Below are 24,776 nucleotides of genomic sequence, written 5' to 3' on the forward strand. Positions count from 1 at the left end.
AATTTCCAGAATCTATAAAGAACTCAAAAAGCTCTACATCAAGAATAGAAATAATCCAATCAAAAAATGAGCTAAGGAAATGAACAGACACTGCACAGAAGATCTACAAGCAATCTAACAGATATATGAAAAAATGTTCAACATCTCTAGCAATAAGAGAAATGCAAATCAAAACTACCCTAAGATTCCATCTCACCCCAATTAGAATGGCGATTATCAAGAATACAAGCAACAATAGGTGTTGGCGAGGATGTGGGGAAAATGGTACACTCATACATTGCTGGTGGGGTTGCAAATTAGTGTAGCCAATCTGGAAAGCAGTATGGAGATTCCTCAGAAAGCTTGGAATGGAACCACCATTTGACCCAGCTATCCCACTCCTTGGCCTATACCCAAAGGACTTAAAATCAGCATAGTACAGAGATACAGCCACATCAATGTTCACTGCTGCTCAATTCACCATAGCTAGATTGTGGAACCAACCTAGATGCCCTTCAGTTGATGAATGGATAAAGAAACTGTGGCATATATATACAATGGAATATTACTCCACCATGAAGAATGATAAAATTATGGCATTTGCAGTCAAATGGGTGAAATTGGAGAATATCATGCTAAGTGAGGTAAGCCAATCTCAAAAAACTAAAGGATGAATGATTTCGCTGATAAGCGGATGAGGACATATAATGCGGGGTGGGAGGGGTTAGCGTTAGGGTTAGGGTTAGGTTTAGGATTAGGGTTAAGGAGGGTGGTAAGAATGGAAGAAGGAAGGACTTTATAGAGGGAAAAGTGGGGTGGGAGGGGTGGTAAGGAAGGGAAAAAAATAACAATGAATCAAATAACTTTGCCCAATGTAAATTTATGATTTTTAATTAAAGAATTAAAATTTTTAAAAATCCTAAAATTTGTGCCATAATTAATGGGGCAGATTAAATGCCTTCTTTCAAATATTAGGAACAAAATGAAGAGAACCCTTTTTCACTTTATTTCATATGTTATTAAAGGTTTAGAAAAGGAAACTTCACAAAAGTGACATGGGGCAAAGGACAGACAGCATATATAACGAATGATTGGGTCAGGAAGAATGGGGCTAATTCAAAAGGAAATAGAGTGCTAATGTATCCAGAATAATTCCCCCTCCTCACAACCGGTTACCAAGCTTACCTGGTTGTTAATGAGTATCCCCTGCGTAGCTCCTTCCCTGCCTCTGTTGATTCCCACCTTTTGGTCACCACTCAGGCAAGATCAAAGGAGAGGGTCTGAGAAGAACACCACTTCTTCAGTCACCAGCTCTGGACTCTTTCTCTCCAGAGGACTCTCTCTCTTTCTTCCTCTCTCTATTCTATCCTTTAAATAAAACTTATTTTCTTACCTCAGCTTTTCCTGGGTGCTTAATCTTGGACACCAGGTAGCAAGAACCCAATCCTGACTTTCGAGACCAGTTTCAGATGGGGGTTTATCCGAGACCCTCACCGAGGTAATCTGCTCTGTACCCCACATCTTTCTAAGGTGTGTCGTTCTGCCTCTCTCTTTCTTCCTGGAGGACATAATTATCAATAGGCTAATTAAATGCAGTTAGTGCAAACCACCACTTTTCAAGATCTGGGTGATAGGATTCATGACCTTGATGGCTCCTAATCACCTATCCTGTGGGTCAGTCATGTTGGGTTTTGCCAAAGTCATATTTCCTCCCCAGACTCTGAGTGTGTCTGGTGTTCTAAACAGTGTCCCTGATCCAGAGGCCTTTGGATGCCTGGAGATGGACAAAGGTTTGAACCAACTGGAAGATTCTTGTTGGGACCACTCCACAATCTCAAAAGTTTCTTCACTTCCATTCCCAACTGCCCTTATGAGGTATCCTGTGGCAACTGGTAGATCACAAGGTACTGAATGAAAGCAACAGTGACAGATACCTCTATATGAACCAAACTGCACTTTCCTGGGCTTCACTCCTCCTGAACACTCCTCTTTCTTCACCCATAGGACTCTAACCATGGGGACTGGTTTGTAAGGAAGGGCCTAGATTCCCTTTGTTCACATATTAAACTGCTGTAAACCTGCAGTGATTTCCCATGTTGTATCTGTGCTCTGTGGATCTCTTTGGCTGCAAAAAGAAGGCATTTCAATCACCCCTTCTATAAATTCCTCTCAAAGACTTTAAGTGTCTAACAACCACTAGATGTCCTCCTTACACTGTGGACATTCCTTTAGCCCACAGAGCAGAGGAATGAACTTTACCTTAGGTTTTTTTTCCTCAGGGTCATCACATTTAATAGTGGCAGGAGGAGGCTCAGTCATGCTGCTGAGTCTGAATCCTCCAGGGTCTTTGTCATGCTTCAACCAGAAACCTTGCCTATTCTGCTAATGACACCAGTAATAAATATGGCAGAACCACGTGGGGAGAGATGGATTTGCTGGCCATCAGAAGCTCATAGGAAGATATAAATTTTTAAAAATGAAATTTTCTCTGTCAAGAGCACCTGATTTCTGTTTTCTTTACTCAGATAAAAGCATCGTTCACAACAGTTATGCCAGGTTCACCACTGGCCTGTACACTGAAAAACTGGGATAAGTTTGACCCACAGATGCTCAAAAAGTACCTCATTTTTCTCTTCTACCTGGCCTGGGAAATGACCTAATCACAGCAGGAAAAAGGAGGTGTCTTAGAATTTTATGCATCCATACTCTGCCTGATTACCAACAGGGGGAATAAAAACAGGTCATCAGAGGAAACATGAATTATAGCACCACACCTTAAGAGGCTAATTTTAAAAACAAATAAATGGTTAAAATGTTCTACACTTGAAATTTTTCCTCTCAAGCTCACAACAGCATCTTCCCTTACTTAGCTTCTGTCAGATCTCTACCTCTCCAAGGCCTTCATTTGAAATGTAAATTGCAGAGTCTTACAGAACGTGCTGACCTTGCAAGAGTTACAAGGCTACAAAGGTGATTATCCAAAACCAATTTGAGATCCCCCTCCAAAAAAATGGTATAACTTTTAAATTCAATCCCCTATGGGACCTCAATGACTGGTTATCTTGTCTGCATTCTACTGCCTACTTTCTTAACAAGATCCTTCCTAAATACTACAGCAAAAGATGAAAAATGAAATGATCTCATGTATACAAGTCTTCTTTACCTCAAGAATCTTTATTGGAGGATTTCAGGACTCTCACATTCTTTAAATATCTGAACTTACTGTAATCTGAGTCAAAAGTGCACTCTGACCTGACAAAAGATGTTCTGCAGTTTCCTAGAGTAATCATGGCTATGTCATTGTTTTAGAACTTCTGTTTTTAAAATCGTGTATGTTGGAATTCATGGTTTCATAATGAATCCACATTTGATCTTGCACACCTAAATTAATGTTTTTCTGATCAGTCTTATTTTATCTAACTATAGAGGTTTTTGCACTCTGTCTTGGTTTAGAGGCCAGTTTTTCAAGGGTTGGCTCTAAAATACACTACAAATCTCCTTTCAAAAATGCTAAGAGGGACATAGACATGGTGATGTTGGAAACAAATCTGATAGCCATCAAGGACAAGTGGCCACCTGAACCTTTGATTTCAGTGCCCACCATGGTTGTCAGACTTTATAACTAACATTTTGAACTGTACAGTCCTGCCCTGCATTTAAGTCATAATGTGAAATTCTTATAGGCTCTATTCTAACAAGTTAAATTGAATAGAGGCTTTCATAAGCATCTGTAGCACTTTCTCATGCTTGTGAAGATCTACCTACAAAAAGCTAAAATATCTTTTTTTCATATCTGTTTTATGTATATGTGCACACCTGTGGATTGTATTGTTTTGTCTACATATATGCATTTGTCCATATATTGTGTACATGGAATCAAAATTGGCATATAGATAATGAGTGCTCATAAATCAAAATTTAAGTGAGAAATGCATCCAAATACCTTTTAGTTCACATGACTTAAAAAGAAAATTGTTCAATTTAAATTAGGTAAACAGATGAGAGTAAAGATGGCTTTAAAATTACTAACTCACAAGTATATCTAGGTGGTCAGACAATTGATAGAGTTTGGTTTCTATGAAATGTCAATATGTTTTTACTCTTATTAATTTCTTTATATATTTCTTGTAAATTTTATAACTATTGTCTGTTAGTGTCTTACAGAAGTACAATTTCTAATATAAAAACCTAAGTTTAATTTGAAATAATAGGCCATCACTTATAAGAAACACAAGGTGGAAGGCTGACTTCCAGTACTAATATTGACCACAATTAAATAGAAGACATAAATAACTGTTAAGTTATAAATATTAAAGTTAAAATCCAGTATTCCTACTTTAATACTGGTGAAACTGTCCTGCTACATGATTAAGTTCAAATCTTTGAGATTAAAGTTAAGGAAGTAAAAAGGCCAAGAATAAAACATATTTGACTTTTGCCCCCTGCAGTCACTTTAAAAATCAAAATGAGAAAAGACTTCCGTGGCTGCCTCTGTTCAATGGCAAAGCTGATGCCCTGTCACAGCATGAAAAGGAATCAAGTCCTGACACGTGCTATAACATGGATGGATCTACCTTTAAGACATAATTGTCAATATTGACATCAATCACCAAAACCCATAACAATTATTTAAAAGTCTTGAAATCAATTTCTAGAAACCATTTGTTATATAACAATTATTTGAAATGTCCCCAAATAAACATATCTATACAAAGAGTGAATTACATAGAAATGAGTGATGTGGAATGGTTAGAGGTACTGAGAGAGTTTAGGTTACTTAAATGCTTCAACATTGAATGTTAACTGAGGTTTACAATTCTGAGATTCTACTCTGAGGCTGAAAACTTGAAATGTATTCTTAAAAAAGGTGAGTTTTATCCTACATGAATTATTTGCAAACAAAGATTTTACTGAAAAAAAGAATCTGTTATCATGATACCTAAGAAATGTTGATTCAACAAAATAGTCTGTAAAAATTAAAAAAAATGATAATAACAAAAGAAAATCAAAAAAAGAAAACACATTAAAATAAAACTGTTTTACCTTCAAAAAAATGTTGATCCAATTGTATACTTACCTTAGTTCCAGTCAAGGAACATGTAGGCACAAGTCACCTCACTTGCCACCACTCCTTACAGTAGTTTAAAGCTCTTAACGTGATTCAGTATATTGCACTTGCAGGATCATCATATTCTTAACTGCAGGAAAACATTTACAATCATGAAAGAGTCATTATACACACACAAACATGAAGTCCCCTAACCTTTGATTTTTCTACTTGGCGTCCAGATATTCTAAATGATCACTTATGTATTTACTTTGATGTGCACATGTTACATTTTAACTAAGTAGTGATTTCTTCTTGGATATCAGCAAGAGCAGAGGGAATTCAATATGAAAGGAAGCCTTGCATTTCACCAGGATGTCTACAAAAATGACTGCAGTTCTGCTGCTGCTACAGCTGAGTAGTCACTTTGGTTCTGGAAGTTGTGGAAAGGTGCTGGTGTGGACAGTGGAATTCAGCCATTGGATCAGCATGAAGACAATACTGGAGGAGCTCACACAGAGGAGGCATGAGGTGACTGTTCTGAGACCTTCAGGTTTCATTTTTGTGGGTGATGACAAATCATCTGCCATTAAATTTGAGCGCTTTCCAACATCATTGTCAAAAGAAGATGTAGAGAATATTTTTTTCTCAATGGGTCAGTGTGCTGGTTTATGAGATGCCAAAACAACCATTTTGGAAATATTCTTTAACACTTGCAGAATATGGGAGTCAATTTTTTGCTTACGTGCAGAATATATGTAGAGATGCAGTTTTGAACAAGAAACTTATGGCAAAAGTACAAGAATCAAGGTTTGATGTCATTCTTTCAGATGCCATTTGTCCCTGTGGTGAGTTGCTGGCTGAAATTCTTCAAAAACCATTTGTGTACACTCTCCGCTGCTCTCCTGGTTACACAATGGAAAAGTACAGTGGAGGACTTCTCTTTCTTCCTTCCTATGTGCCTACTGTGTTTTCAGAACTAAGTGATCAAATGACATTCATCGAGCGGGTAAAAAATTTGCTGTACATGATTTATTTTGAGTTTTGATTTAATGAGAAGAGATGGAATCAGTTTTACAGTGAGATACTAGGTGAGTCACTTGTATAAAATCATAACTTTCCCGGGCTTTTTTGATGGTGAACTTACAAGAATACAGTAAAAGGATTTTTTTTAAATAATGTCATTTAAGAAAAAAATATCATCTATCAAACACAAAGTACAACAGAAAAATGTGCATTGAAGTGCAATAAACCTTTGGCCATCACTCCTATAGGACATACCAGGAGTACATATACCAACCACATAGGGCTCTGAGGACTTCTCTAGGCAACTGTATACAATTTACCATTGTACTACTCATATTGATCTGTTTTGTACCTAATACTTTATTTATTCTTATTTTTTAATTTGTTCTAATTAGTTGTACATGACAGTAGAATGCTTTTATATATTTTGATAGATCATACATAAATGGATTATAATTTCTCATTTTTTTCTGATTGTACATTTTGTAGGATCACATCAATCATGCAGTCATATAGGTACATGAGGTAATGTTAGTTTCACTCTACTATCCTTCTTACCCCCACATTCCTTCCCCTCCCTTCACTCCTGACTACTTTTTGAAAACTAATTTTAAACTTTACCAAATGTCTTGATGAACATAGACAAAATTGAGGATTTACATGCATATATCTAGTTACAACTGTCCACTTAGCTCTAAGATATTTGTTTCACTTTAGTTCAATAAGATTTAGTTCAATTCCCTTTAGTTCAACAGATGCTTCACTTAAACACTATTTTGTCCTTTTGCCTAATGAATTCCTTCTCAGTTGTGTGACAGTGTTTCCATTCCAGACCAGGAGGACTATAATAGTGGTTTTTAACCCTTCCACATTGCCTTACTAAGGCTTTGAAATTCATTCTCCCTAAGGCCTATAATGTTGAAGAATAGAAATACAATTAGTCTTGTGTTTTAAACTGTCAATTAAAGAAAAAAAGGAAAACAAATGAATGAAAAAGAATTCAATTTCATATTCTTAACTAAGTTCCTCTCTTCTTTCAAAATCTTTGTATATAATAAATATTTGCAAGCTCCTAACATGAACCCAAAATTGTAGTAGATATAAAGAGCAAACCAAACTCCTTTCAGTTAACTTGCAAAGTAAAGATGAAAGTTCTTCCTCTAAATTGTACAATAGAGATGGAAGAATGCTGGAAATTTCCTTCCATTAGTGTGGCACACTTAATGGAGTATGTTACTCAAATATTTGTTTACATTTATGCTTGTTACTCTCTGAATTCTAAATTTAAAAAAAATACATATTTACCTCTATACAGGCTGGCTTACTTTGATGATATGTAAGCTTGTGAATGCTGAAGAGATTATAGATTGTGTGTGCTTTTAAATCTTGTGTGTGTGTGTGTACATATATATACATATTATATATACACTGATATATATATTAGTATATGTAAGTAAATATAAGCAACTTATATGTAATACATATTTTCCATGCACTTATAGTAGCTTTATCAAATTACAGACACTTTTAAAGATATTTGTCTTTATTATTGAAAGTTCTTTTAGACACCAGGCATATTCCTATCTACATGAGAACTTCCCAATGTCCTATAGCTTTAGTCTTGTTTTCCTGTGCAGGACGACTCACTACATTGTCAGAGAGAATGGCAAAAGCAGATTATCTGGCTCATTTGCACCTACTGGGATTTGGAATTTCCTCGCCCAAGCCTACCAAATGTTGATTTTGTTGGAGAACTCCACTGCAGACCTGCCAAACCTCTGCCTAAGGTAAACCCATTTCCATTTAGTTAGTTCTGTCAACCTTGCATTTTCAGCTGGAATGATTCTTTCTCCCTTGCTTTGAATGGCTCACATAACAGAATTACAGAAAATGAAGCAAAGAGATGAATCACTGAAATTTCTTGCATGTCTATACCATCACAATTATGTCAATTTCATTTTTGTTACAGACGAAAAGGAGCGTTTAAGGGACTTTTGAGGATAGGGTCAGTTAAATGGAGATCTTCATTATTCAGCACATAGGAAAATACCAAAGATTCTCTGAATGAATATTTAGAAGTGATTAGCATGTACCCCCAGGAAAGTGCTAAATATGCAGAGAAACAAAGTAGAGCAGTCTCTGCCCCAAACACCTTTCACTCTGCATTGAACATAGACTGAACAAGAAAGAGAAATTGCATGGGAAATGTTATAATAAGAAAAGACCAGAAGTGTTTTCCATGTACCCCAAGGCTATAGGGGACCTCAGGAAAACTCCCTGAGGGAATATGTGTCTCCATACCATAGCTGCCTGATAGATAATAGAAAAAATGTATGCTGCACATATAACAAGGTGTACAAATTGTGCATTTCTAATGAGTACCTATTAATTTGTACCATATGTATGTGTGGGCTTCCCTGAATATATAATTATGAATAGATCTGTAAGCATATAAAATTATATTTCTTAAAATGAACCAAAGTATTATTGTATTTTTAATGAATATCACACCTTTATGACACACTTGGAAAGCAAGCATTTTCTAACTAGATCATTTCTTGATGTCTTAAGAGATCTTTTTGGCAACCTACTTTTAATAGTAACATAAAATCTGATCTTATTCAAAGTTTAAACCCAATATATTAACTCCCCATTCCACAGGCAGAGAAATGAACATTGTGGACAGACCAACCCTTGGGTAAAAATTTCTTCATTCACATTAAGGTATAATGACAGTGTCAATAGAAAAGGTAAGAGAACAGGTAAAAAAGAATGAGAAAAAGAATGGCAGCAAACTAATCATGATAATTAAGAAAGGCTGTTGTGGTAATGATGTTTCATAAACATTGAAATCCACTTCAGTAATTGTCAGATTTATATGAATTCTGCTTGCTCCAACATGCTTCCTTGTCATTTACTATCAGATTCTCAGAAATTTCTGTATATTTGTAAGAATCAGATATTTGGAAAATATAGAAAAAATGTGAAAAATGCACATTTTCTAATTTATTGTACAATTTAAAATAGCTAGAGGAAAGAGTTTGGAATGTTCCTAGCACAGAGAATTGATCATGCTTAAGGTGACACAGGTGCTAATTGCCATGATTTGATCATTAAGTATTATATACAAGTATTGATCTGTCACACCAATCCCCAAAATTGTACAACTATGGTGAGAAAATCAAAATTTTGCAAAGTTTTAAAAAGTAAATTAAAAATGCCTACTTCTCTTTGCTTCACAATCTTTGGAAATTATACACAAGATTGTTAGGCTCTACATAATATTTATGTTATGTATAAAAGAAATAGTGAAAATTATTTACATGTACAACATGGAGGAATAATGTAAAGTTTATACTTGGTTCATGTTATATTATTATAATCATTTTATCAAACATTACTCAACTTGATCATAAGTCAAAATGCAAATATCTATGGAAAATGAGGAGCAAATTATAAATAAGATTGTTTTCTTGGAGGAAGAAAAAGCATTTAAAATAGGATTAGAGCTCTCTATGTGTCATATATACATATTAAGTTGTATTAATACAAAACAAAACAGAATGAAAATATCCATTTTTATGTTTATTTGTTATCTAAGTATGGAAACAAGGTCCTTGTACATACTATGCAAATACTGGGACACTTAACTGTATTTCTAGCCCTTAAAAGATCCAAAACTTAAATCAATTTTCATTTTAAAAAACAAGGGGATAATTAGTACGATAATTTTTTATGATATTCCAAATTTTATAATGAGCTTTTAAATTTTAATTTTAAAGGATGTTTGTAGAATGAGAAGGACCAGTCTTCTCAATAGCTACTCTGTAATATTAGGATATGTTCATTAATCATATAAGCATGTGCGGGGGCGCCTGGCAACCCAACCAATGCTTGACAAGGATCCACTGGGAGAATGATGTTTGCAAGGACTCATCCTCCTGGGAGATGCCAGATGCTTGCCTCCTGGCTCTGGTGCTTTTTCTGCATTATGTTTCTAATATTATATTACTCATACTATTCCTTGGTAGTAATCACTGAGGGTGAAGGGAATACTACAGAATTTCCCAAGAATATTAATAAAACATTAGGGACTATAACTCCTTCTCAGCCACAAGTAGTAAAAAATCTTTTACCACTGTGTGATGTGTCTTCTTCCTGGGGTGCTTGTTATGAACATGTAATACAGTACATAAATTTGGCCACGGAACCGTCTGTCTTTCCAACCATGAGTATGCAAAAAGCACCTCCCACAGTAGCTACTAGATATGGACTAGCTTATTTTATCTATGGCAAGCCCTGCTACCCCCCTAAAGGCAAGCCCTTAGAGAAGGTAGATATAGATCTCCCCCTTCTCCTACAGGGTGGTTTAATCCAGATGATGGTTTTGTTTATGTGTGGTGGTAAGGTAAAAGAATAAGGTGTCACAACATTCCTTCCTTCCTACAAAGAATAAGTCACTCCTATAATAAACATTGGTACACAATGTCCTGTTCTGGGAAAAAGAGCTACATAAGACAATGTAATCTATTCAGTATAAAAAACTTAGCCATGGGAACCATTGGGACTGTTGCCCTCCTGTAACTTAGCAATTTAGATATTAATCAGATGGACCTTAGTAGAGATGGTCATGTGAGATTGTCTATCGCTTTAACCTCGAGAATAGTAATAGTCTTAGATCACATAGAATTTAGATATTAAGGAAATAAACATTGAATTAGCTCATTTGACGTAGTTAGATATCTGTAATCTGTACAGTTACTGATTTCTCACAATCTTTCGGTAAAAACAATTTCTGCCTATGCCTTGGAAACTTCTTTGATTTTATTAATCATAAGCCTGTCATCATAGCCTGAAGAAAAGTGTATATAAACCCAGGCTTCCCCAGAATAAAGTGGGATTGATTGCACCAGAACTAGAGTCTGTGTCTTTCATTCTCCATCCATCGCCAACGCTGTGCCCCGCGCCCCATTTACCAGTGTGGAACTCATGGACTCCTGCTAGGCCTGGACCCCGGCAAGCATGCACAAAATAAAAAATAAATTAATGAATGAATAAATAAACTAAAGAAAAAATAATATTTCCCACAAAAATGATGAAAAAGTACTTAAGCAAAGCACCAGTGATATTAAATAGGGAACACAATTGCCTATACTACTAAAAGTCATCTGAACTCATAGAATATCTGGATGTATCATGTGAGTCACAGGAATAATGCAGATGTCAACAAGTTAAAATTATAATTGTGAACAATGCTACAGGCAACCGGGGACCTGTAAGTCAAATATGAAGTTATTTCATCTTGTTCTTTAAAATACTTTTTCAAACTAAGCTTAACCAATGACTAACATGTGAAATATATTATGTGGTTTGGGAGAGACCAAGGACGTTATTTCATAGGTGAAAACAGAAAGCAGTGAATTGAATGCAGAAACACTGAGAAAAAAGGGGAAATGATTTTGACAAGATTTCCATTAAAATTTTGGAACTCCATTCCTTTTTTGAATTAGGGACTTGATTGAACAAGATAGAATAATTCTTGCATAGAATATATAAGACAAAGGATCAGAAACCACCTGTTAGGATAATTCTAAGACAATTCCAGGAAGCATGATTTTATTCATTAAAGTTCTAAAGATCAAAGCAAGTGACTTAGTAAACAAATCTCTAATGGATAAATGCCTGGTGGAGCTCTCCTACTGGTGTTAAAGTTTTTCCTGCCAGACACAGTAAGTGATAACAAGAATCTGTCCCAGTCAGTGAAATACAGCACATTCTACAAGGACCTTATATTTTAAATGTGATTTCATGTCATAAAGTAATATGTACAGAAATATGTTCATCAAACATATAGCTAAATGCATATACTATTAGAGAATTAATAAGACTGAACAATTATTTCACAGAAATTCTAAACCAATACCAGACTTCTCAATTCCACTGATTCCTACACTTTTAACAATAAAGAATGATTTAGAGGTATAATTTGCAATATTCTGATTAAATTTAATTTATAAGGAATTTCAGAACAAAAAAAGGCAAGGATTTACCTCAATTATATCTAATTTTTTCTTAACACTTATTAGAGAAATAAAAGAGCAATGAACAAGCCACACTTCACTACATAATCATCACCACTGCATTGCTGTACATCACAAGCATGTTGTGCTTCAGAATCTTGCACCAGACAGTTTAGTAATATTGATTTTAAGTAATATCAGGATCATTTATAAAAGACCTTCACATAAGGGTACACTTCAAGTTTTACAAAAAAATTTGGCATATGATCTACAATGATTATGCAGGGAAATTTGGCATTCACAATTTGGAGTCTTTGGTGATGGTATAGATATCAACTTTACAGTCACAGTTATCTATCACAGCAAAGAATAGAGACATTCAACTTTAGCAGGTAGGGATTCTTCAGAGAGCCAAATAAGTATCTGGGAAGTCAGGAGAGTGTTCTCTGTGGACCAAGTCAGGGGGACAGGAACAATTTCTTGGATAGTTTTGTTTGGTGAGTTGTAGCCACATGATGAAGGAAACTAGAATTAAAAATTAATTGAGGATAGACACATGAACCAGTAAAATTTACATGTTAAAATAACACAAAGGGATGTGCTATAACATTTCTATTTTTTTCTTTTTGTTTTTTTTTTATTGTAAACAAGTGAGATACATGTTGTTTCTCTATTTGTACATGGAGTCAAGGCATACCATTTGTGTAATCATAAATTTACATAGGGTAATGTTGTTTGATTCATTCTGTTATTTTTTCCCTTCCCCCTCACCCCTCCCACCCCTCTTTTCCCTCTATACAGTCCTTCCTTCCTCCATTCTTACCACCCTCCTTAACACTAATCCTAAACCTAACCCTAAACCTAACGCTAACGCCTCCCACCCCCCATTATATGTCCTCATCCGCTTATCAGTGAGATCATTCGTCCTTTAGTTTTTTGAGATTGGCTTATCTCACGTAGTATGATATTCTCCAATTTCATCCATTTGCCTGCAAATGCCATAATTTTATCATTGTTCATGGTGGAGTAATATTCCATTGTATATATATGCCACAGTTTCTTTTTTTTTTTTTTTTATTGTAAACAAATGGGATACATGTTGTTTCTCTGTTTGTACATGGCGTAAAGGCATACCATTTGTGTAATCATAAATTTACATAGAGCAATGTTGTTTGATTCATTCTGCTATTTTTTCCCTTCCCCCACCCCTCCCACCCCTCTTTACCCTCTATACAGTAGTTCCTTCCTCCATACTTGCCCCCCTCCCTAACCCTAACTCTAACCCTTCCCTCCCCCCCATTATGTGTCATCCTCCACTTATCAGCGATATCATTCGTCCTTTGGCTTTTTGAGATCGGCCTATCTCACTTAGCATGATATTCTCCAATTTCATCCATTTGCCTGCAAATGTCATAATTTTATCATTCTTTATGGCTGAGTACTATTCCATTGTATATATATACCACAGTTTCTTTATCCACTCATCAATTGAAGGGCATCTAGGTTGGTTCCACAGTCTGGCTATTGTGAATTGAGCAGCTATGAACATTGATGTGGCTGTATCTCTGTAGTATGCAGATTTTAAGTCCTTTGGGTATAGGCCAAGGAGTGGGATAGCTGGGTCAAATGGTGGTTCCATTCCAAGCTTTCTGAGGAATCTCCATACTGCTTTCCAGAGTGGCTATACTAATTTGCAACCCCAACAGCAATGTATGAGTGTACCTTTTTCCCCACATCCTCGCCAACACCTATTGTTGCTTGTGTTCTTGATAATCGCCATTCTAATTGGAGTGAGATGTAATCTTAGTGTAGTTTTGATTTGCATTTCTCTTATTACTAGAGATGTTGAACATTTTTTCATATATCTGTTGATTGCTTGTAGATCTTCTGTGAAGTGTCTGTTCATTTCCTTAGCCCATTTGTTGATTGGATTATTTGTATTCTTGGTGTAGAGCTTTTTGAGTTCTTTATAGATTCTGGAAATTAGCGCTCTATCTGATGTATGAGTGGCAAAGATATTCTCCCACTCTGTAGGCTCTCTCTTCACATTACTGATAGTTTCCTTTGCGAAGAGAAAGCTTTTTAGTTTGAATCTATCCCAGTTGTTGATTCTTGCTTTTTCCTGTGCTATGGGAGTCCTGTTAAGGAAGTCTGATCCTCAGCCAACAAGTTGAAGATTTGGACCTACTTTTTCTTCTATATGATGCAGGGTCTCTGGTCTGATTCTGAGGTCCTTGATCCATTATGAGTTGAGTTCTGTGCAGGGTGAGAGACAGGGGTTTAATTTCATTCTGTTGCATATGGTTTTCCAGTTTTCCCAGCACCATTTGTTGAAGAGGCTATCTTTTCTCCATTGCATATTTTTGGCACCTTTGTCTAGTATAAGAAAATTGTATTTATTTGAGTTTGTGTCCATGTCCTCTATTCTGTACCATTGATCTACCTGTCTATTTTGGTACCAATACCATGCCGTTTTTGTTACTATTGCTTTGTAATAGAGTTGAAGATCTGGTATTGTGATACCCCCTGCTTCGCTCTTTCTACTGAGGATTGCTTTAGCTATTCTGGGTTTCTTATTCTTCCAGATGAATTTCATGATTGCTTGCTCTATTTCTGTAAGGTACATCATTGGGATTTTAATTGGAATTGCATTGAATTTGTATAGCACTTTAGGTAGTATGGCCATTTTGACAATATTAATTCTGCCTATCCAAGAACATGGGAAATCTTTCCATCTTCTAAGGATTTCTTTAATTTCTTTCTTTAGTGTTCTATAGTTCTCATTGTAGAGGTCTTTCACATCTTTTGTGAGATTGATTCCCAAGTATTTTATTTTTTTCGAGGCTCTTGTGAATGGGGTAGTTTTCCTAACTTCTCTTTCTGAAGATTCATCACTTATGTATAAAAATGCGTTGGATTTATGAGCATTGATCTTGTAACCTGTTACTTTACTGAATTCACTTATGAATTCTAAGAGTTTTCTGGTGGAATTTCCAGGTTCCTCTAAATATATAATCATGTCATCAGTGAACAGGGATACTTTGAGTTTTTCTTTTGCAATTTGTATCCCTTTGATTTCTTTGGTTTGTCTAATTGCTCTGGCTAGAGTCTCAAGAACAATGTTGAATAGAAGTGGTGAAAGAGGGCATCCTTGCCTTGTTCCAGTTTTTAGGGGGAATGCTTTCAGTTTTTCACCATTTAGAATGATATTGGCCATGGGCTTAGCGTAGATGGCCTTTACAATGTTAAGGAATGTTCCCATTACCCCAATTTTCTCCAGTGTTTTGAGCATGAAGGGATGCTGTATTTTATCAAATGCTTTTACTGCATCTATTGAAATAATCATGTGATTCTTAATTTTAAGTCTGTTGATATGGTGAATGACATATATTGATTTCCTGATGTTGAACCAACCTTGCATCCCTGGGATAAAACCCACTTGATTGTGGTGCACTATCTTTTTAATATATTTTTGTATGTGATTTCCTAAAATTTTGTTGAGAATTTTTACATCGATGTTCATTACGGATATTGGTCTGAAATTTTCTTTCCTTGATGTATCTCTGTCTGGTTTAGGTATCAGGGTGATATTGGCTTCATAGAATGAGTTTGGGATGGTTCCCTCCTCTTCTATTTCATGAACTACTTTGAGGAGTATTGGAATGTGCTCCTCTTTTATAATATTTCAATGTAACAAAATTTACCTACAATCTCTAAACCTCCTGTTCTGATCAGTGATAAATTACATAAAATTATTCCTGACAAAATATGGCTCACCTTGCTGGATTGGTAGGATTATTTATATCAGTACAGAAATAATAGATATTGACCACATAGTGCTTTATGAGTTTGCCTTGCTGAATCATTTTGCTAGGAGTATCATATGAGAATTCTAATCTCCTTTCAAGGCTGGGAAACCAAGTCAAGAGTCAGACTTCACCTTTAATATCTTTAAATTTGGGTAAATTCCTCTCTTCTTGCAATCCCCAAGATATTTTAAGGTTCCTGGAACTGATGAGAAATTCCTTATCAATGCAGACAGGAGGGAATCATGTAATTCATAGCTATTTTGTCATACAACAATTTCTTGTGGTTATTAACAAAACCAAATACATTACGTAAAAGCCCCATGTCAAAATTCATAAATGCACAGTTCCATGCTTTATTTAGTGTTTCAGTGGTGAATTTTAGTTTGCAATGGGCTGGATATCTAATAAATATATATGATATAACAGTATGTGTCATGTTATTATGTTAAGACAAAGATTTTTCAAGCATTCTCCTTGGGAAGATACACCATGACACCAACAAAACCAGATATTATCTCAAGGTATTTCCTTGTTAACCACATGTGACTTGTTACTACATAGAGAATAAAAATATAAGTTCACAACATACTTAATACTTATTGTTCAAAGCACAACTTTTTTCATAAAACCAATGTCAAATTAATCTTCTTAACAAAGATTTATTCAGGTCATATGAACATGAAGCCTATTTGTTTTTTTTTTTTTTCCTTTGTATTCTAGAAGTTTGTTTAGATCTAGTTTCTACATTTGCTTATTTAATTCTAAGTTCAATATGCATAGAAATCTGAACAGGAATTTTATAAAATTTAATAATACCATCTTGAACATAAGGAAATACCATGTAAACATAACACATATTTACATAAATATGAACAGACACTTTCACAGAACCTATGAAATACATTCTAAAATTTCAGCCATGAACAGGCTACATTACAGCACAAATTCAATGATTTAACTGTGTTTTTGATAAAAATGCAATAATTTGAAATGGCCTACACAATATGGAGTAAAATTTTTGAACTAATGTTTATGAAAAAGGCTTTTAACATTTTCTTTTCTTCTCACATATAGGCCTATCTTACTGAGGCTGACTGCCCCTGAGAAGACAAATATCTTGTGGTACTCTGAATGTCTTCTAAGCACAGCTGAGTGGACAATATATTTATTTTATCTCTTTTTTCTCCTTTTGTAACTTGTTCTAATTACTTATAATGACATTATTAAGCATTTTGACACATCATACAAAAATAGAGTATAACTTCCCATTTATACTGGTCATGTAATCACATGTGTACACAGGATATTAAGTACAATTCATTCTACTACTCTTCTTACTCCATACCCCTTCTTTCACTTAACTCCCTATTGCTTAACCTATAGTACTTCTATTTTGCCCTAACACCCACCCTTTATTGTGAATTAGCATCCACATAGCAGAGAAAATATTGGGCCTTTGTTTTTTTGGATTGTTTTATTTGGTTTACCATGATATTCCCCAGCTCCATTCATTACCCTGAAAATGCCATAATTTTATTCTTCTTTAAGGTGGAGTGATAACCCATTGTGTATATATACCACATTTATTTATCCATTCATTGGTGAAGCTTCTAGGTTGGTTCCATAGTTTGGCTCTTATGAATTGACCTGCTATATACATTGATGTGACTGCATCACTATAGTATGATTATTTTAAGTCCTTTTGGTATAAACCAAGGAGTTAGATAGCTGGGTCATATGGTGGTTCCATTCCAAGTTTTCTGAGAATTCGCCATACTTGAGATTACAGTCCCGCCAGCAATGTATGAATGTAACTTTTCCCCCACTTCCTTGTGAGCATTTATGTTGCTTGTATGCTTGATAATTGATATTCTGACTGGAGTGAGATGATATTTATTTCTAAAAAGAATTTTATTCCTATTCATCTCTGGTAGTTGTCTCTAAGGGATTCTGAAACTCTTGAGAACTTGTAGTTGGGTCAAAAGAAGAAATGACTGGAGGAACTTGGAGGCTGAAGAGGGAATTGAGAAGTGTGGCTGTGAGTCACAGAGTGAAAGAACCAATAAGACCTTGGAAGGGGGTATGTCAAAGGTGAAGGAACTGAGGGGAATGATGAAGGCGTTAAAAACAGCAAGAGGGGAAAGCTCTTAGGAAAGGCAGTTTGGGTGATGGTAAAGTTTTGCTGTGCAATAACAGCAGCACTATTCCCAAAAGTGAAATCTTGGAAGCAAAGTAAGTATCAAGAAGGATTTACAGATAGGATGTTTCTCATATATACATATCTTATATAACTTACATTCCTGGGGCCTTACCCCATAAAATTTAGGAAATAGTGGCACTGTGCCACTACGCAGATGAAAATAAATTATATTAAACTTAAAAAAATCCAGTGAATACACAAAAACCTCCATGTTTATTAGGTATCCAGACTCTCAAATTGAGAGAAACAAAAAGTAGAAGTATGGGGGCAAAGGATCAGAGTCTCGAGAAAAGAAAATTGTATCCAATTTATATGATTTGCTGGTTTGGCAAATTAGTGATGTTCTGGAATTGTTATCATTAGGATTTACATACATGTAACATTACTAAACCATGTACCTCAAAAAAGTCACAATTATGTATTCATGTTATGTGTATTTGAACTGAAATTTTTAAAAAGCCATTATTCTAGTATGTCCTCAAAATAGCATTTTTTTCTCCTATGTGGTTGAACCAATCATTAAAGTAGTTTTTGCTCTGCTGTTGGATTTGTGATGCAGCAAATTCTTTCCTTCACAGGAATTGGAAGACTTTGTCCAGAGTTCAGGAGAAAATGGTGTTGTGGTGTTTTCTCTGGGGTCAATTGTTGGTACCTTGACCGAAGAAAGAGCCAATGTGATTGCATCAGCCCTTGCCCAGATTCCACAAAAGGTTAGATAAGGTGACCTAATGGTGCAAAACTATGGAAAGGATCTATTGAACTCTGTAACAGGTCTGATAACAGAAATCTCCTGGCAAGGGGTAAATGATTGTGATATCTTTAATTTGACTCAGCATTCACTTTTTAAACCAAATATACATGGCAGCTGCTAAAATAGTGCAGTGGGTATTTCTGATAAATAAAACTTCAGCATTAACACTGTGCAAAGGAAGAAATATATGAATAGTTTCATTATAAATTTGATATTATATTGGTATGAAAGAAAGACACACAGAAATTACCAAATTCTGTCCTGCCTTGTCCTCTTTTTCCATGCAGACCCCGAGAACAATGTAGACGTGAATGAATTTAAATGTTAAGGAGCACCAGCATGAGGATAAGTAGGTATTAAAAAGCCAGATTGCAGGCTGGGGTACTAGTGCAGTGGTAGGGCACTTGCCTAGTATATGGAAGGCACTGGGTTTAATTATCAGCACCACATATAAATAAATAAAATAAAGGTCCATTGAAAATTTTATTTTATTTTTTTAAAAAGCCAAATTGTATCACGTACTTTCATCTTCCCATAAAATCTTGGCCTCCATTCTTCTAAAGGATGAAAAGAACCTACTCCTGGTGCTGTCCATGGTGCTATTCAGAGAAGGAAAACCAAGGTAACTAACAAACCAACCAGACTTAGAGAAAAAGAAAAATCAACCTGCCCTAGTGACTTGCCCTGCTAGTTCTCAAGACTGAAGATGTCTGAGTTAGGTTGGAGATATGAAGTTGCCTTTACCATGGACTCTCTGTGTAAGAACAACGTGATCCCACAGTGCAAACACTAATACACTAATTAATTTTAATAAAGTATTTCTGAGCAAACTTCCTCACATATCACTAAAAAGAAAAAAGTATAACATTAATTTTAAAAGTTGACAGCTTTAAATATATATTCATAAAGAATAATAAATATGGGAGGTCATTAGAAATACTTTTGTAGTTGTAAATGAACACAATAACTTTATTTTATTTATTTTCATATGCTGAGAATTGAAACCAGTGCCTCACACGTACTAGGCAAGTACTCTATCACTGAGCCACAACCCCAGTTCCTAGAAATTTTTATGTAGATTATTGTCCTAGCATTCTAATATCAATAGTTTATTTTTTCCATTTTTTATTGGGACATTGTGGTTTTATGTAATGATAGGATTAATTCATATATATTGGTGCATGCACATAATATAACAAATTAACTTGGTCAATATGATTCCTCAGTATTTCCCCTATCCTTTCCCTCTCCCCAACCACACGCAATCTCTTTCTTTCACTCCATTACTACTACTCTTGATTTTTACGTGATTCCCCCTTTTGGCCACTTTCCTTTCCTTTCTCTATTTTCCACATGTGACAAAGAACATGTAATCCTGGACTTCCTGAGCTTCCTTATTTCACTTAACATAATGTTTGCAAATTCTAATTTTCTGCAAATGACATAATTTCATTCTTTTCATGGCTGAAGGAAACTCCAGTGTGTGTGTGTGTGTGGTATGTGTGTGTGTTATCATGACAAAATTAGGAATTTTATCTTCAGAATTAAACTTTGAAATTGATAACAGCTCTCAACAACAACAACAAAAAATATTTTAACCTTCAATGGAATAATCTTCCAAGTACTCTATTTGGATTGCATGAATCCAGTTTTACCAGAAATTGATTTTTTATTATAAAGCATCTTATATCACTGACAAAACTAACTTAACTTCCTTCTTGCCAAGTTCTTCTGTTGAGACACGTAGACCATAGATGACAGTTATCTGACAAAGGTGCTGTAAACATACTTTGGAGGAAAAAAAAGGTGTTCTAACAAATGGTGCTGGGAAACCTGGTTATCCATATGTAGAAGAATGAGTTTAGACCCTTAAATCTCACACTGCACAAAAGTCAACTGAAAAAGTATCAAAGATCTAGGAATTGGACAAGAAACTATGCGAAGCCTTGAAGAAAACGTAGGGTCAACACTCCAACATATAGGCAAGGGAAATTTTCTCAATAGGACCAATGAAACTCAGGATATAATGCCAAAAGTTAATAAATGGGATAACATCAAATTAAAACCTCTGCCCAGCAAAGGAAACAAGAATGTGAAGAAAGAATGCACAAAATGGGAGCACTAGCTATTCTTCTAACAGGATTAAATCAGTATTTAAATACACATACTTCACAGAGATAAAACTATTTACCTTGACAAATATTTATGAACTCTAAAGGTTGCATACCAAACATTGATAAATATAAAAATACCTACAGGAAAGAATATCCACTATTTAATCACCTCTTCAGTTGTTTACATTATCATCTCTTAGTCTCATTTCTCATTTCTTTAACTTTTGTAGCTTTTAGCTTCTCTTATGTAACTTTTTATGTAATTTTTTAATCTATTCCAAATTGTAATGTGCTACATTTTGAAATAGTCTCAAGGAATAAGAAGTCTGCTTTACCTTAACAGGTTATATGGAGATTCAATGGCAAGAAACCAGATACTTTAGGACCCAACACTCGACTGTATAAATGGATTCACCAAGGTGACCTCCTTGGTAAGACTTGGAGAATAAATCATGAGAAAATGAAGAAAAGCTAATCAGAAAGATAATAGTTGAGTAGTGTATAAGTATTGAAAATATTAATGAAAATTTTAATTAAATAGGTTGTTCTTAATTACTCTTATCAGAGAAAAATGAATAAACAAGTTTGCATTTTTATTATACATAGTATAATAAATTATCTACATTTCAGTTGTAAATGCCTCTCACAGATAATTTTTAGTCACTTCCTGCATTATCCCTATGTCTCCTATTTCTGCAACTTTACACCTATCCTTTGATCTACTACTGGGCTATTTAAGATGTCATTTAATAGAAAAATGAACCCCGATCCTGGAGCGCAGTTATCCGACGGGCTGGGTCTATGGTCAGTCCAGGAGCCTCTCCACCAGCTGGTGCTTTTATCAGGGCACACTCTGTTCCATGGCAGGGAAGTTTTGGCAGAACCCCCACTATGTGCAATGGATTTTGGATAAACAAGTTCTGTTGAAGGAGAACCAAAAGGACTTAAAATTTCTCTCGGAAGAATAATATTGGAAATTACAAATATTTTTTACAAATGTTATCCAAGCATTAGGTGAACATCTTAAATTAAGACAGCAAGTTTCTGCCACTGCTACAGTGTATTTCAAGAGATTCTATGCCAGGTATTCTGTGAAGAGTATAGATTCTGTATTGATGGCTCCTACACATAGACAATTCATGATTAATAGCTTTTGATGAGTATATTTCTTGATTTGAATGAAAGAAATTGTAGCTTTTTATTAAACCAGGAAACATGAAACATAATTTGTTTAAAAATTTCTTTGGAGGAACTTCAGATTATGTAGAAGGAAATGGGGGTATGAAAAATGGTGGAACGAGACAGACATCATTACCCTATGTACATATATGATTACACGAATGGTATGAATCTACATCATCTACAATCATAGAAAGAAAATGATGTACCCCATTTGCATACAATGAATTAAAATGCATTCGGTAAAAAATTTAAAAATAAATAAATAATTAAAAATTTTTTTCTTTGGTCATTAAGGCACCAAAAAAAGGACATAAAGTCAATATCTAAGGGATTTTTCCCCTTCTGGAAATTAAACTTTAAAACTGTATTTAAGGAATCAAATCTTCCAAAATCCGGGAAGATTTTGATAATGATGTTGATAATTTCAGGGAAGTTAATCAAGTACCTATTCATTTTAATATGTATTTTATTCAGTAGTTTTAGTATCTTGCCATGGAAGATACTAGTTTGGCCTAGCAGAAAAGGGCAATGTGTATGGGATATTTCGACCTTTTAAAAGTTACATTAATTCTGTAACCATTTTGAAATGCTGGACAAACATTTTTTAAAAAACAAATCCTGTATGAAGTTATTTGCAATTAATTCACAATTGATGATACATTTTGAAAGTGTAATTGAATTAAATACTATAATGAGGTGAAATTTTGGTTAATTTTTAAATGTTAATTTTTTTATTGTAAACAAATGGGATACATGTTTTTTCTGTTTGTACATGGAGTAACAGCATACCATTTGCGTAATCATACATTTATATAGGGTAATGATGTTTGATTCATTCTGTTATTTTTTCCTTCCCCTCCCACCCCTTCCACCACTCTTTTCCCTCTATACAATCCCTCCTTCTTCCATTCTTGCCCCCCTCCGACCACCCATTATGTGTCATCATCCGCTTATCAGTGAGATCATTCACCTATTGGATTTTTGAGATTGGCTTATCTAACTTAGCATGATATTCTCCAATTTCATACATTTGCCTGCAAATGCCATAATTTTATTATTCTTTATAGCTGAGTAATATTCCATTGTATATATATATACCACAGTTTTTTTATTCATTCATCAATTGAAGGACATCTAGGTTGGTTCCACAGTCTGGCTATTGTGAATTGAGCAGCTATGAACATTGATGTGGCTGAATCTCTGTAGTAAGCTAATTTTAAGTCCTTTGGGTATAGGCCAAGGAGTGGGAGAGCTGGGTCGAATGGAGGGTCCATTCCAAGTTTTCTAAGGAATCTCCACACTGCTTTCCAGACTGGCTGCACTAATTTGCAACCCCACCAGCAATGTATGAGTGTAACTTTTTTCCCCACATCCTCGCCAACATCTATTGTTGCTTGTGTTCTTGATAATCGACATTCTAATTGGGGTGAGATGGAATCTTAGTGTAGTGTTGATTTGCATTTCTCTCATTACTAAAGATGTTGAACATTTTTTCATATGTTTGTTGATTGCTTGTACATCTTCTTCTGTGAAGCATCTGTTCATATCCTTAGCCCATTTGTTGATTGGGTTATTTGTATTCTTGGTGTAGAGTTTTTTGAGTTCTTTATATATTCTGGAAATTAGTACTCTATCTGAAGAATGAGTGGCAAAGATATATTCTCCCACTCTGTAGGCTCTCTCTTCACATTACTGATAGTTTCCTTTGCTGAGAGAAAGCTTTTCAGTTTGAATCTATCCCAGTTGTTGATTCTTGCTTTTATTTCTTGTGCTATAGGAGTCCTGTTAAGGAAGTCTGATCCTAGGCAACAAGGTGAAGATTTGGACCTACCATAAGATGCAAGGTCTCTGGTCTGATTCCGAGGTCCTTGATCCATTGTGAGTTGATTTTTGTGCAGGGTGAGAGATAGGGGTTTAGTTTCACTCTGTTACATGTGGATTTCCAGTTTTCCCAGCACTATTTGTTGAAGAGGCTGTCTTTTCTCCATTGCATATTTTTGGCACCTTTGTCTAGTATTAGAAAACTGTATTTATTTGGGTTTGTGTCCGTGTCCTCTATTCTGTACCATTGATCTACTTGTCTATTTTGGTGCCAATACCATGCCGTTTTTGTTACTATTGCTTTGTAGTATAGTTGATGTTCTGGTATTGGGATACCCACTGCTTCATTCTTCCTACTAAGGATTGCTTTAGCTATTCTGGGTTTCTTATTCTTCCAGATGAATTTCATGATTGATTGCTCTATTTCTGAAAGGTACATCATTGGAATTTTAATTAGAATTGCATTGAATCTGTGTAGCACTTTTGGTAGTATGGCCATTTTGACAATATTAATTCTTCCTATCCAAGAACATGGGAGATCTTTCCATCTTCTAAGGTCTTCCTTAATTTCTTTCTTCAGTGTTTTGTAGTTTTCATTGTAGAGATCTTTTACCTCTTTGGTTAGATTGATGCCCAAGTATTTTATTTTTTTTGAGGCTATTGCAAATGGGGTAGTTTTCCTTATTTCCTTTTCAGCTGTTTCATCGCTTGCGTTGCATATAAAAATGTTTTAGATTTATGCACATTGATTTTATAGCCTGCTATTTTGCTGAATTTATTGATGAGGTCTAGAAGTTTTCTGGAGAAGGTTTTTGGATCCTCTAAAT

The 24,776-nt window shown here is 35.0% G+C and overlaps 1 pseudogene across 1 annotated transcript in view; it reads left to right on the plus strand.

The window, feature by feature from the left end:
• The first annotated feature begins 5,379 nt into the window (after nucleotides 1-5,379).
• LOC306669130 (UDP-glucuronosyltransferase 2B31-like) overlaps nucleotides 5,380-24,776 on the plus strand; it is a 34,060-nt pseudogene continuing 14,663 nt past the window's right edge. Inside the window, exons 1-4 of the transcript XR_013766759.1 lie at nucleotides 5,380-6,117; nucleotides 7,690-7,839; nucleotides 18,660-18,791; nucleotides 21,290-21,377. The product of XR_013766759.1 is annotated as a UDP-glucuronosyltransferase 2B31-like (transcript). The remainder of the gene's footprint in view (nucleotides 6,118-7,689; nucleotides 7,840-18,659; nucleotides 18,792-21,289; nucleotides 21,378-24,776) is intronic.

This window comes from Sciurus vulgaris (genome assembly GCF_902686455.1).
Source record: "Sciurus vulgaris genome assembly, chromosome: 9".
NCBI lineage: Eukaryota > Metazoa > Chordata > Mammalia > Rodentia > Sciuridae > Sciurus > Sciurus vulgaris.